Raw genomic sequence first — 15,501 nt, 5'->3', positions numbered from 1 at the left:
TTTGTGTGTGTATGTATAGCAACTGCTTATTGCAGGCAGGCAAATAAAAACTTTGTTCTCTATGGCTTCCATGCACCCAGGCATTTCTGGTGACACCTTGTCATATTTGGGGTCTTTCAGCTGTGTTTTTTCTGTGTTGTTGGATATTGTTATGTTGGAAAAGATCATAAAGGAACAAAGCAATAAGGTGAAGTTTTCCAAGCAACTGCCTTATGTTCTTTGGTTGATGTCTACACAATAAAAGCAATTCCACCTTCAAGGCACCTTCATGGTGCTAGGGCAGGAGGTTTTCTGATGTGACTGGCTCTTGCCAACAGTGTTCTTTTCTCCTCTCATGAGGTTTTTAGCCATATAGGTTGAGACGAATTTTCTAGTTCCCAATATGACTTAGGAGTAACAAATCAAACCTGGCCAAAACTGGAGTGAATCAGCCCTGAAGCCCCCAAGGTCAGTGCAGCAGGAGGGCAGGAGGTGCTCCAGGCACGCAGCAGCAGTTCCCCTGCGGCCTGTGGAGAGGCCCCTGGTGGAGCAGGCTGTCCCCCTGCAGCCCATGGGTCCCACATGGAGCAGATCTCCACGCTGCAGCCCCTGGAGGAGCCCCTGGTGGAGCAGGTGGATGTGGCCTGGAGGAGGCTGCGGCCCATGGAGAGCTCCCGCAGGAGCAGGCCCCGGGCCGGAGCTGCAGCCCGTGGAGAGGAGCCCACGCAGGAGCAGGGGGTCTGGGGGGAGCTGCCGCCCGTGGGGGACCCGTGCTGGAACAGTTTGCTCCTGGGGGATGGACCCTGTGGTACGGAGCCATGTGGGAGCAGTGCTGGAAGAGCTGCTGCCTGTGGGCAGCCCCCGCAGGCTCAGTTCGGGAAGGATGGCATCCCGTGGGAGGGACCCATGGGGAGCAGGGGCAGAGAGTGACCATGAAGGAGCGGCGGAGACGAAGCGTCAGGGACTGACCACAGCTCCTATTCCCGGTTCCCCTGCACTGCTCAGGGGGAGGAGGTGGAAGTGGGTGGATGGGGGAAAGTTGTTTTTTTTTTTTTTTCTTTCAGTTCTGACTGCTCTAGTCTGAGAGCAATAGACAATAAATTGCATTAATCTCTCTATGCTGAGTCTCTTATGCCCGTGAAGGTAATTGGTGAGTGATCTCAACCCACAAGTATTTTTCATCAGATTTTCTCCCCCTGTTCCTTTGAGGATGGGGAGTGACAAAGCAGCATAGTGGAGTTTAGCTGCCTGCCAATGTTAAACCACCACGCTCAGTACTAAGAGTATTGCCTTTGCTGGTGAGGGGCCATGTGTCTTATGCTAACTTTGCCTCCTGTTAACTTCATAAGGCTGCAGGGCTTGTTATCAGTATATTTCAGACATGGCAGTGTTAATCAGAGCTTGATAGATTTCTCTTGCTGTCTATCATCACATTTAAATTCCACATCACAACAGAGACCTTAAAAGCATTCAAGCAGGTTGAAGACAGATTCCCCTGGATTGTAAAGGATTTTCTCATAGCCATTGGTCATTGACGAAGCACAGCTGAAGCTGCCTGACATTTGTCCTGGATTGCCCATGCTGCTAGAAGCATGCATGTATTTTTCTCCCCAGATTCTATACATTTATTCTCACTAATGCTGTTGCCCTTAAAAAAAAAAAAAAAAAAAAAAAAAAAGCCTTATTTAAAATAATCTTAGCTTAGGGAAAAGGAACATTTTGAATGAAACACCAGCAGGATGATGGAGAATAATATTCTGCACTGGAGTGGGGGGGTAAGGTGAGTGAGAGATGGTGCAGGGTGTTTTCTGTATCTAATAAGGAAGGCCTGACTACAAATGGGTTAATAAAATAGTCATTTAAATAAGACAGAATAAGAACACAGCAAGTAAATCGTAAATCTTAAATCCCTTTCAATGATGGGCACCCTGTGCTCACACATCTGTGGATGGAGCCAGGATGGATTTTCCTGCAGCATGCTGAACAGATCTCATCCATGAACGGAAGTGCCTCTCTTTCAGTCATTTGAGCTATTATATGACTTTCTTACAAGAGAAAGGATGCTCACATGAGAAGCTGCAGCACTGTTAGATAAAGGAAAGGCCACAAAGATGGTGCAATTGCCAGTACCCAGTGGGAGATGCTGCAGGCTCATCTGCCACAGGAGCTGCTGAGTGCATCCTGTGGCCAAGGGATGCTCAGAGCACAGCATGGGGCTGTAAGCCACCTGTACATGCAGCACAGCATGGGCCTGGGCCTGGGCCTCCTTGGGTTAGCTGTGATGTGGGTCACCTACACCTGCAAAGGGCTCCTGGTCATCATCACTGCATTCTACCTTGTGATCCACTTTACCTTCCCCAAAGATGTTACAAGTTACATGTTGTATTAATGACACACAGGCTTCTCAAGCCCTTAGTGCGAGGCCTGGAACGGCAGGCACAGCCTGCTCAAAACCGCTGACTCCTCGAGTACAACATCATCTGCAAGGCTGTCAGTAGAGTGGCTTCCAGAAAGCCAGCATGTTTCTGGAGAATTGGGTGTCCTAACGCTTTGCATCCTCTGAAAGGATGTAGAATCTGTGTTCAAATCACCAAAGGCAATTTGAAAGTAATCAGATATCTGGCTATCTGGCTATTCCTGTTTGTTACACATTAGAGCAATTAGACTTTCAGGAACTGACTAAATGCACATAAAACTCAGCATTTCTCTCCAACATCTCACAGTGGGTTTGGAAAATGAATTAAAAGTCATATAGTTAGAAAAAATACATATTTAATCTTTATCCTTTATCATATCTTGTGGCTTTAAAAGATGCAATGGTTTTTGAAATGGAATTCAATTTTTGGTCAATAAACCTTTGCCTGGAAAATGGAGCAGTGCCAGTAGACCATGATGCTGATTTCTTCTTTCAGCATTTGGTGTGCAAAAGGAAGACTGCAGTTTAGGGTTGTGATATGGATGCTGAAGTGTGACAAATCTGTTTACCTCTTAATGCTTATTAAAACATATTTCCCCCCAAATCAAACAACAACAAATGCATTTTAAAACATTGAATTGGAAACACTGAAATGCTGGTAAGATTGAATTTTTAGTTGGAAACCAAAAAATCTAATACTACTATTCAAACTTCTATTTCAAGCCTTTCAAGCTGTCAGAATCCAAATATTAGACTATCTGCACAGGTGTCTACCTATTTAACCTGTGCTACATAATTCTCAGTAATTAGATGCAGTAATAACCTCACAGTTAGTATCCACTTTTGCTAGTTCATAGATTATTTTTACTGTATTGAATTTATTTTACTTGTCTGATGGTGTTTAGGTCTCTTTCAATCAGGAAATTAAACTCATATATATTTATTCTACACTTATGGCGGACCAGTGAGGGTCTGGATGAGAAAACCTGTAAATCCTTTTCATAAGAGAGCAACTCTGGACTAGTTGTGCCCTGGAATTCTCCCATTTGGGTTGCTCATGCATAGAAGAGCGTGATAGAAAAGAAATACAGAAGCTCAATGGAATAATCATATTATAGCACAGACACCATCTGAAAACCAGATCCACAAAAAACCCTTTTCATCTAAGGTGGGTATTTACAGCTAAAGAGGTTGCAATTGAAGAATGACAAGAGACGGTATTGGGGGGTTTAGGTACAGTGTTGGAATTATAAACGCACCAGTATCTTCGTATAAGTGATTCCCAAACTCTGTATGGGTGGAAAAGTCCTGAATTGTTTTACAGTAAAGATCTGTGTCCTAACTGGAGTGTAAAAAGTAGCAAACATACTATAAAACAACAACAACAACAACAACAACAACAAAAAGAAACAACAAAACAACAATTCCACTGAAATGTAAAATGAACTACAAGGAAGACAGTTTTTACTGTGGTCAGTATATAATAAAAAAAATTGGAACGATTTTGGTGTTACCAGTCTAAATTTCATGACAGTGGAGTACTCACAGTTAGCCATTCCCTGGATACATTTTCTTTATTGCTGTGTTACAGCAAGGATGCCAATTTTGATGTGAACCACATGATAGCCATAACCTTTTAATAGATTCAGTGAAATTCAGGGAATAAAATGATCAATCACAATTATAGATGGAAGCCTTATTCTGCAGGGAGATTCCCCACTATTTAAAACCACCATACAGAGATGAAAAGTCTTTCACATTTAGAGGAAATAAAGGGAGAGAAAATGGCTTTTTTTTTTTTTTTCATGGAAATTTCGAGATGATGAGACTTACTGTGAATAGTGCAGACCTTGAACCCATTTGGAACAAATTCTCAGTGGTGATCAGTGATGTGGTAAAAGCTTCCATACAGTAATATGAAATTGTACGAGCTTTAGTACAGCACTGTGGTGGATTATTGCTGCTTGTAAAAAGCTGTGTCCTCATGAATGTCAAACTTTATGCAAACAGGGGAAAATCCTGTCTGGGATATTATCTCCTTCTTGTAGTGTGCTTATATGCAGACTTTATTATTTCCGAGAAGGAAAGGCTAATCAACTAAGTATAGGAAATGTCCTCTGTGATAACCTGTAAATGAGAAGATCACATACAATTAAGCATATCTTAACAGCATTGTGATTGGGAAAAATGTACTCTTTGCAATGTTCTGCAGTGAGTGTTTTAAAATAACCATTTATAAATTAATGATCCTGAGAAAGGCAGGAAATATCAGCTGGTGGAAACCAGAGGTTCCTCAGCTGTGGGCATATATTAGAAAGCAAAACACTGTGTGGGTGTATAAGCAGAACACAGTTTGATAGAAAAATTAATTTGTTTTGATGGAGCAACTTGATTAGTTTCAGAAACGTGTTTGCTTGTTCTAGAAGAACGTTCTGCAGCTATCCATGTCTGCGTAAAGAATTACTCTGAGGCAAAAAGTACCTTTATCTTTAGTGGAAAAAATAAAATGTATCTGGCATACTGCATCTTGTGATTTCATGATACAGGCAACATTAAGTTGAAAAGCACACTTTACCAGAAGAGGTTTGGTGTCTGGCATACTTCTACATTTTGTTCCCCTCGGATAATCTGGCATTTGAAAAGCTGGAGTTGCCATTTGTCCTGACTGAAGGCATGACAGTCCCAGCGGTACAGGATAAAGATGGAGAAGAGAACAACTTGAAGATGCAGGAGATCCTCGGTGCAAGTAATTCCTCCCGAAGTACTAAGCTTGTCCCGTAAGTCCGAATTCATACTGAATTCAGCTAACTTAGAAAACATCTTTTATCCTGATAGCAATGCCAAGCCCTCAAATACGAGGTCTGTGGATGTCTTTGATCTGCATACCATTGTAGTAAAGCAATTTTGATTCTATACAAGTCATTATGCCCCAATAATTATGGGCAATACCAATGTTGGTTAAAAGTGATTACCAAAATATTAACTTTGCTCCTGTCCATCTGTCTGTTAATGGACCATAATTTTTCTCAAGTGAACTATTCAACTACAGTAGACCAGAGGTAAATGCTTGACTGCATTTTTGCTAATGAAACATAAGTTATCAGGAAGTCACATCTCGAGTGTTGCAGAGCCCTGCCCCTCCAATTGTTTCAAAGGCCCCTACAGTACAAGCACAGCATTATACCTGAGGCCAGGGTGTATAAACTGAAATCACAAATGATCTGTTGCTGATAAATGCAGCCTCAACAGGTGGTTAGAGAACAATTCTGGAGCAGAATTTGAACGTGTATACTTGTGTAACAGACTACCACAGCTGCCCACGGACTGATCACATTGCAGAGAAGTCTGCATAAAGAATCAGAAGCAGCAGTGAACCCAAACTAGTTGCACTTAGAACTGGGTAGGCAGAACAGGTAAAAGACAGGAATTTTGTGAGAAGTTTTAGAAATTTCTTTTTCTGCTAAATTGTCTGGGAAAATATCCCTTTGGCTGGTTTAGGTCAGCTGCCCTGGTGATGTCCCCTCCCCACCTCTTGCCCACCCCCAGCCTGCTGGCTCTGGGGGGTTTGGGAGAAAGTCCTGATGCTGTGCCAGCACTGCTCAGCAGTGATACCAGTGCTGTTCTAGCTACACGCGCAGAGCACAGCACTGCTGCTGCAGGGAAAGTTAACTCCATTCCAGCCAGACCCATTACAGCCAGATTGCTTTCCACAAAGGTAAATGTGGACATCTCCACGGGTGGCTGCAGGTGGGCAGTGGTAGGGTGTACACCTGCGGGGTCACAGGAGACAAAGGCCTCCTCCACCTGGTTACTCGCCTTGGAGATTAGTGACTGAAAGTGCCCTTGTACAGCATTGCCTTGGGAAAACATCCACTTGAAAAGGCCACAGTGAGGAAGGAGAGCAGCTTTCCCAGCCTTTTGATCGAGAGTTATTTGCTTGTCTGGGCGATGCAGGAGCATTGACAGCCAGCATGGGTGTGCAGAGAAGCTTGAGGATGTTTGGGCACTCCAGAAGCAGTTGGGTTGGAGTTGTGCTGCCACAGCTTTTTAACAACTATCATGCCACATTACGGAGCTTCCTAATGTTCCCTTTCTCAGTGAGCAATTTGGGTGGCAGAGTTTGAGTGCAGAGGTTTCTGGGTTGAGCCGTTCACTTTCCTGAGTCAGTGGTGAGCAGCTGAGCCTGTCAGGTCTGAGGTCTCACCACCTGAGAGGCTGCAGCTTCCCGAAACTGCATGTTGGGATCAGGTCTAACAACTCAGCTGAGAAATATCGTGTCTTCTCAGAGCTCAGCATGTGTGTTTTCTGAATTTTCTTTATTCAACCAGGTGGTGGGGGTGCTGCTGGTTGAGTCCCTTCTGAAGGAAGATAGAAGTGGACCTGTAGAAACCCAGCTGTATTCACTGAATATGTTGGTACAGACAGAAGGAAAGAGCGAATACCTGCAGAGTACAGCAAGCTTCTTGCAGCAGCTGGCTTCAGGGAGGTTTCAAGTGAAGAGAACTGGAAAACTCTATGATGCAGTTTAGGAAGGAAATAATATTCTGTCTTCTGTCCTCTTATGTGCATAAATTGGAAAATGTGATAAGCCACCAACTTAACTTTCTTTTAGTTAAGGCAGTGAACTTTTTTTTTTTTTATTCTTTCCAAGTGTAACACAGTGCCTGACAAACACAAATTTTAATTTGTTCTCTGCTTCCTTCATGCAGAATAAAACTGATCACTGCACTGAGCTCTGTTCCGTACTCGGTGTTTCCAGTGGAGTGGATGTAGTAAATTCTAATTCCTTGTTCTTTCTGGACCTCTAATTTTGTCCTAAGAGGGATAGGCAGTGACCATTGATGTGGGAAGTGAAAAATACTAGCAAATGAAATATTTCTCATTTCTTTGTTACAGTCAGTGAGACACATTGGTTCAGGGTATAGTGCAGCAATCACAAAAGGCCTGCATACTTGCAGGGGCAAAAGTAGGATTTGTTATTAGAGGAATGAATGCACTCATTCTAAATCCTCCTTAGGATTTAAGCACAGAATTTCTGTATATGGCTATCCTACAAATATCATATTTCAGTGGGAAAGCTTGTTTCCAAAAACAGTTTCTTTCTAACCAGGAGTTGCACAGAAGTGCACTGTGACCCTTGGCTATGGGTCTTTTCATCTGTGGCAAATGTGCTTCATGAAAAAAAGAGCCTTTTGGATGAGGAAATAGACTTTGAAGAACACAAGACCAACCTGGCTTTTGTTGTGACAGTTTTGGGGAATGGCAGTTCTGGTGGTAAGTGAGAAACTCAAGGCAAGGTAGTCTCTGTGGGTAGGTCCCATGGAGAAGCCAAGACACCAGGAAAGTCCAGAGGAAGCTGATATGAAAATTGATGTTGGATTTCCCTTAGAAAACAGATTAACTTTGGAAGAAGAGACGTTCACAACCTAGCCTGATGACTGGTCAGGAGAACAATGATGCTTCTGAACTTTTGAGACCCCAGAGAACAGCAGTTGTGAGGCAGTATGTAGTGGTGGAGGATCATAGAATCCTTAAGGTTGGAAAAGACCTCCAAGATCATCTGGTCCAACCATCCCCTACTACCACCGTCACCCACTAAACCATGTCCCTAAGCACCACGTCCCAACCTCTCCTTGAACTGTCCCCCAGGGACAGTGACTCCACCACCTCCCTGGGCAACCCATCCCAATGGCTGACTGCTCTTCTGAGAAGAAAGGTCTCCTAATTTCCAACCTGAACCTCCCTGCTTGGAACTTGAGGCCATTCCCTCGGGTTCTATCACTAGTTATCTGCAAGAAGAAGATTTAGTTATCCATCAGGGGATCTCTGCTACTTGCTGCCCACTATTTGTTTAAATCACTTGGTGAAGTACAGCCCATGATTACCCAGATGACTTGTGTAGGAAGCATTTGGAAGAAGTAGTGGGAAATGAGTATCTGGTCACGTGGCTTGAATACTAGTTGAGGTTGCAGCAGGTTGTGTAGTTTCGTAACAAAGTATAAGCAGTGTACAACTAGTATAAGAAGAAAGGATTTTTTTTTTTTTTTTTCCATGTTAAGGCCTGGTCTCCAAAACTCTGAAGCAGAAACTGCCTTAATTTTGACATTCCAGACTTCTGAATATTTGAAACTGCAATGTTAACATCCATCAGGTTTTCCCCTTTAGCTAGGGACTTGTTTATCTAGGTGTTTTTTTCTAAGGTTAGCATAGCATTTGAAGAAAGCTGTTCTCTGCCAGTGCTCAGCTCTACCTATTACTTATGGCTGTGAACACTTGTGCCTGCACGGGGAAAGCTGGAAGGATTAGGGCTCCAGGAGGCAAATAGATCACTCTTTTCAATGAAGAGAGCTAAATCTATCTCAGACAGACCCAGTAAAATGATAAAGAGGAGCTGTAGTAAAAAATTGTAAGATAGATATATGCTTTAACTACAAAATCATCTATCCTGAAAAATGTCTGTCTGGCACTCTAAACACACGACTAGTGCCAAAAGGGAAAAAGAGAATTGTTTTGAAACTTTCTTAGAGAAGCCAACATACACTTCTGCCTTAGCAGGAATCCTGAAAATTTTATTCCACATCTACTGTTCCTTTAATGTTTAAAGCATTGTACAGTTTACCACCTGAGTGGTAAAGAAAACCGTAACCACATGTATAATTTCCCTTGAAATTCTGGTCCTCAGTTATGATTCTGCATATTCAAAATCTAAGAGTGTGAAATAGGATAGAAACATATTGTCATCAAATCAACTGGTGTTTGAAATAATGATGCTATTAGTCATAAAGCAAAGGAAAAGATTAGTAGTTTATATTTGATACATATACATTAGATGCTTGTAAACATTAGATTTTTTTTTAAATGCAAAATGTTATAGGAAAAAAAAAAAAAGTCACTGCTTTCTACGTTGGTACATCCGTCTCTGGTTTATACGCTATTAACGGAGTTGGATCCTTCTCCGGTGTGGGTGCCGCTCTCTCAGTCGCCACTAGATGGTAATATTGCTGTGTCTGTCTGCTACGTTAGCATCAGCCATTATTAAGGGGAAAAAAAAAAAAAAAAGTGGAAAATTGTGTATGGTCATTTGTGGTAACAGCTAAAATGCCATGTAAATTACACAGTTTAGATGCTGGACGTCACGATAAAATTGATTGAAGCATCTCTGTGTTCAGCTCTCAGTAATGGAAACCTTTTTTATCATGCAGCACTCAAATCTGGAAGTAGAGGAGGAGGGAGCACACCCTTGTCTTTAATGTTCCATGAGTTTTATGCCTTGAATCTGTTGTTCCTTTTATGCCCCCATCATCCCCCATGAAGGACAGCCTCCGCTGCCTCCCTGCAGGAGCTGGCACCTCAGATACAGCGCCCGAGCTTCCCAAGCTGCCTGCTGCCCCATGTCTCCGGCGGGGTCCAGTCCCTTGCATGCTGTCCATGACCATGGCCTCATCTCAGGCTGCTGTCATGTCTGGATGTTCCTCAGGGTCTGCTCGGCCAGAAATATCCCTAGCCAGGGCCCGTCATCTGCCATAAATGCACGACAGTTGTTCCTGGATGTGTCCATTTCAGCAAAGGGATCAAAGCAGGGTGCAGAGCAGGGTATGACTACTGACCACCATTTGTAGCTGTAAGCAGGAAAGATGGGCAAAGTGGTTTGCGTGACTTCCAGGGTGAAGCCAAGAGCAGGGACACACCCTCACCAAGACCATGCGCACGCTAGTCACTAGGGAGACTCAAAGCACAGCGGAATGAGATGTATGTGTCTTTATTTCTTGTCCCTAGGGGGCTAGGAGCACACCAGGACTGCACACTTTGTATAAACTAGGACAACTCTTTGCCAGCTCCGTGTGGCCTTCTTAATGTTCCTCTCTTTGTCTGGAGGATGGACTCCTGAGTGCCGAGAAATTGCTCTCAAAATGGTATAGGACCAAGTGATGCACTGATTATCTTCCTTTCACCAAGTTCCTGAGTGTTCAGTAGGGCCAGGCAGCCCAGTCCTCCCGTCTCAGAGAGCAGCACTTTCCTTGGACTTGTGGCTTACCTGCCTGATGTTTCTATTCTGCACCTGAACTAATGGCATTCTTTTAATCTTTCTATACATCTATCCATCCATCTACCTACCTATATTATTAACTTTCCTGGCAGCCTCCACTAGAACTATGCCATTGTCATGGTCCAGTTTTTGTCATACTTAACTCCTGAACTAGAGTACAAATGTTCTTTGGATCCAGTCATGTCAGAGTTCTGCTACTGCAACATTAATTCATGTAGTGTAGACAGTGGCCCGTGTGATATAACTGGCATATTTTGCAAGTATTTCTTCAACTTTCTATACCAACATTTGCCTGTGAACAGCAGACAGTGCACACTGTTTACACAGCTCTGTATTCATGTTGTGGACACATCCACGTTTTGTAGCTGGGGGAGATCATATTCCTGCATTCAACAGCAACATGTGAACAGATACAAAACAGAACTTTTTGACTTTTGGACAATTTCTGAAGGCATTTAGAAAGAAATATAAAAAGTCATTGGAGGTGTGGATTGTGCAGGAACTGAGTTTTTCTGTGACTCAAAGGGATCTCAGTTAGTGGTGCTTTAACCCTACTAGGCACCACATAGCTCATTACTCATTTGTTCCCACAGTGGGACAGAGGAGGGAGTATGAAGAGCAAAAGGGAGAAAACTCATGGGTTGAGATAAAAACAGTTTAATAAGTGAAGGAGAGAAAAAGAAAAATCAAACAAATGAGGGATGCAAGGGCAGACGCTCACAACCTCCCACAGGCAGATCAGTTTCCAGCCAACCTCAAACCAATGACTACCTTCCTCAAACTACCCACCCATTAGTTTTTATATCTGATCATGACATTACATGCCATTGAATATCCCTTTGGTCAATCTGGATGAGCTGTTCATCCAAATTGCTTGGTGGGGCAGGGTGGGAAACAGAGTAGTAGTCCAGTTGCCTTAAAGCCTGGACTGAGGCACTCTGAATACTCTGAGCACCTGGACGCACAGCAGAGACCTTCTGGAACTGGCCCTAAACACCTGGAGCTTGAACCTTGCAGGGTGAGCTCACACAAGAAGCCATGAAGGAGACACACAAGGAGATCTACTGAAGCTGGGTATTTCCTTTTGAATATATGTGCCAGCAAGGAGTCCAATAAGAAATATAAGACAGTTGACTATCATGGGGCAGTTGAAATATGGAGCTGAACCTGAACATGGTTTGGTTTACTTTCTCAGCTTCTTCATGGAAGTAATTCATCCTGTCTGCACAGAGATGGCAGAGTGAAAATGAGATAGGGAGTGGAAGTGTGGATTTGAGGGAGGCCAGTCTACCTGGTTGTCTTAGGGTTTGGGTTAGGGCAAGTGTTTGTGTTAAGAGAAGAAAGCCTAGAGCTCCAGGCAGAGTGGGTCTGGAAAGAGGTTGCCAGTGGGAATGACTGGCTACAAAATGAACCTGCCTGTGAGAGTTTTTTTGATCTGGGTCACAACCCAGTGAAGCTAAGCCTTCAGGTAGGGCTGTTGTGCTCAGATTCAGAAAAGAAAAAGCCTACAGCTCCCTGCTAGAGAGAAGCAACAAAGTGGCAGCCAAGAGAAAAAGTAGGCTGAAAAAAACCCCACTTTACCTGGAAGACCTTTTTGGTCTAGGGAGAGGCTTTGTGACTTTGCCTGAAGTTTAGCCTGCAGTTAGGCCTATTTCAGCGTTAGGATTAGTGCTGAGAGAAACAGAAAGCATAGAGCTCCAGGTAGAGCAGGGCTTGAAAGGGGCTGCCAAATGAAAGGTTGGGCTACAGAGAGAGCTTGACTGAAATGATTATTTATTTATTTATTTATTTATTATTTTTTTAAATCTAAACAATGGCTTGATGTTGATGACTTTGTCTAAGGCTCGGCCCAAACTTAATTTCTTGTCTTCCAGCTGATGTGAAGACTGCGAGGTTGGAGTTGCTTCTGGAAATGTTGACAGTCTTGTATTTCTCATTTCCTTCCAGCAGGACAGATGGTGGAAATGTCTTGCTACTCTTCTAATTTGCCTTGGAGGCTTGATCTGAAAGATCATTCAGTGGTGTAAACAGACATTTCAAATGTGTTATATTTCTCCTGATTGGCTTATCTTGTTTATGAACTTTTTGATAAAGCTTTCAGATCATTATTTATCTTTTGTATAATTCCACATTAAAATTATAAAAATTGCCTTCAATTTTTGGCCAGAATTTGTTCTTTACAGTGTTGTCAACCTCAATTGCACAAAGATTAGAAAGGTCTGCAAATCATGAGATTTATTTTAAAAGTAAATTAGGCAGTTAAAACTTGCTTTCACGTATATGAAATGTGAAATATCCTGCGTCCTGTGAAACAGGATATGCTGTTTATGTTTGTGAGCTTCTCTGCACACATATACAGTCTAGAAGCCTCTCTGTCTGTCTGCTTTATTGAAAGCTGTGATTTTACTTTCTTGTAATTCTCTGGCAATCAGGAAAAATCCTACCGGGGGAAAAAAAAAAAAAAAGTTATAGCGAAAGGAGAGAAGCAGTGGTATATTCAACATTGTTTGAGGTGGACTCATCCCATGCAAACCTCTGAATAAGGTCCCCTAAGTTTCTTTTGTTGCCTGGGCAGAGATATGAGCACTTCAGGGTAAAATTTTTTCCAAAATGTTTCACATATCTCATTCACCTAGAGACACTAGGATGAGACAGAGACATCAGATGATCCTATCTGTAGTGCCTTTAATCCAAGAACAGATGCCTTTCTAAAATGAATGTTCAGTTCAGTGAGTTCTTGAGCTCAGTAATAGGCATCAAAGCTTGTGTAAGAAATCTTTGCAAAGGCTATTAGCTTTGTGGGGCTAATCTCACTAGACCTTCATTATAATCAGAGGAGACTGAATGAATCAGGTATAGAAGGAGTCTGCGCTTATAGCCATCTACAGGAGCCTTCCTCTACCTTGACTGTAGAAAGACCATAGGGAAAAGCTTGCTTTTTGTCCTGTTCAGTGATATGTACAAAATCAAATCACAAGTCCATAGTGGTCCTTCTCATTCTTAAACAGAATAGAGCATAGTTCATGAGCCACTATGCAGTTTATGCCCCAGTAGAAACTCACCCTATGCATATCTACATGAGACTGCAGGAGTTGGGACAAGAGGTTTTGGAAAGTTCCCTCTTAAGCTGCAGCCACTGTGCAGCATTCCCTACCTGTAGTTATGTGGCATGAAGGTGACTTTGCCAGGAGCTGCAGCCTGTGAGTAATTTGTTCTGAATGGTTGCTCACTTGCTAGACAAAGCAAGGTGTTACATCCTGCAGCAACCAGGAACAAACACAAAATAAGGAAAGGAGGCTGACCAAACAGCCAGAAGGAATGTGTGGGGCTGACTCAGGTCTTTGTTGATTTCCCCATCACCACCTTGAAAGTAAAACAGTTCAGAGAAATGCTTTTGCTTATTGGACTGCATCAGTAATGGTAGTTTCATGCTAAAGCGCAGCCTGAAGGAAATGGTGGTATCTGTGAATTAATTACCCTTTTAAGTGAATGAATTAAGTGTCTAAGTGTGAATCCTCTACAGTTTTTACCAAGAAAATGTTAATTTGCCCTTGAATAAAGAACACAGCAAAATCAGCCTATCAGCCCTTACATGTTGGAAAACGATAAAAAAATAAATAAAAAATCTCATACAAGTATGCCTGCAAGTTCTCCCAAACTCTTACTTACACTAGTGGACACACAACATTAAGCGCATCTCATTATCTTCTACGCTTGTAACTTCTGTCCTCTTACACCCTTTTCAACTCTGCCAGTGTCTGTTGTGATCCTTGCTGTGTAAAGCCTGCTGTAATTGTCAGATCTTCAGGGTATGGAGCAGTCATCTCATGTGTTTGTAAAGCACATGACCGTGGAGTGCTGTGACTCAAGAGAAAGTTCTTGGTCTAATCCAAAGGACGTGACTAGTCAGCATGCCCCAGATCCCTAGTCCAGGCACAACACCCTGGCTTAGTATTGCAGCAGTGACTCCCTTAATAAGTTGTACATGTGTCAGTGAAAAGGACACAGTCCTAGTCCTGAAAAGCTTTACATTGCATATATGAAGTCTTGCAGAGAAATGAAAGAAGAGGGCCACAAGGATGACCAAAGGTCTGTAGCACCTCTCCTATGAAGACTGGCTGAAGGAGTTGGGGTTGTTCAGCCTGGAGAAGAGAAGGCTCGGGGGAGACCTTACAGCAACCTTCTAGTACCAAAAGGGGGCCTACAGAAAAGCTGGGGAGGGACTCTGCATGGAGTGGAGTGATAGGACAAGGTGTAATGGCTTTAAACTAAAAGAGGGTAGATTTAGAGTAGATATTAGGAGGAAATTCATCACTCAGAAGGTGGTGAGGCACTGGAACAGGTTGCCCAGAGAAGCTGTGTATGCCCCATCACTGGGAGTGTTCAAGGCCAGGCTGGATGGGACTTCGAGCAACGTGGTCTGGTGGGAGGTGTCCATACCCACGGCAGAGGGTTGGAGCTGGATGGTCTTTAAGGTCCCCTCCTACCCAAACCATTCTGTGATTCTGTGATTCTATGAAACAAGATGCTTTTGCGTTCTAAGACGAACCTTGAGGTGGGCAAGGAATTAAAGGCAGAAAAAGAGCTGAAACCAGAGCATACCAGTGGACTGCCTATTGCTCATCTGGCTGCTCTGTATCAGAAGATAGGCTAGACATTGTCAATATGCTACAGCTGCATATATAAACTGATATTTAAGCTTGCTAAGTTAGAGAATTCCCATCTCAGAGTCAGTGACAATTCTGCACTTGATTTGAACAAGTGCGTGAATGGGCCATTTTGGTTAGTCAGAACTAATTGTTTAAATGCAGTATGTGTGATTTAATTCTTTACAGTAGGAAAAGACTAATAACATGGACTTAGAACTATCATGCCTTTTCTGGAAAATCTTTATGGGGTGAGCTCAGAGTCCCTTCTGTTCCTTTGAAAGTTGAAGACATTTTGCTGTTTAGTTATTGGCTTCCTTATTGGGAAGATAAGTTATCAGCCCATGTGCATAAGAGTAAAAATGAAAACCCTGCTACTTGCCCTTCAGAAAGTTGTTTTCATTTTTTCCCCA

The sequence above is a fragment of the Cygnus olor genome, chromosome 1 (genome assembly GCF_009769625.2).
Source record: "Cygnus olor isolate bCygOlo1 chromosome 1, bCygOlo1.pri.v2, whole genome shotgun sequence".
NCBI lineage: Eukaryota > Metazoa > Chordata > Aves > Anseriformes > Anatidae > Cygnus > Cygnus olor.
This window is presented reverse-complemented; position numbering follows the sequence as displayed.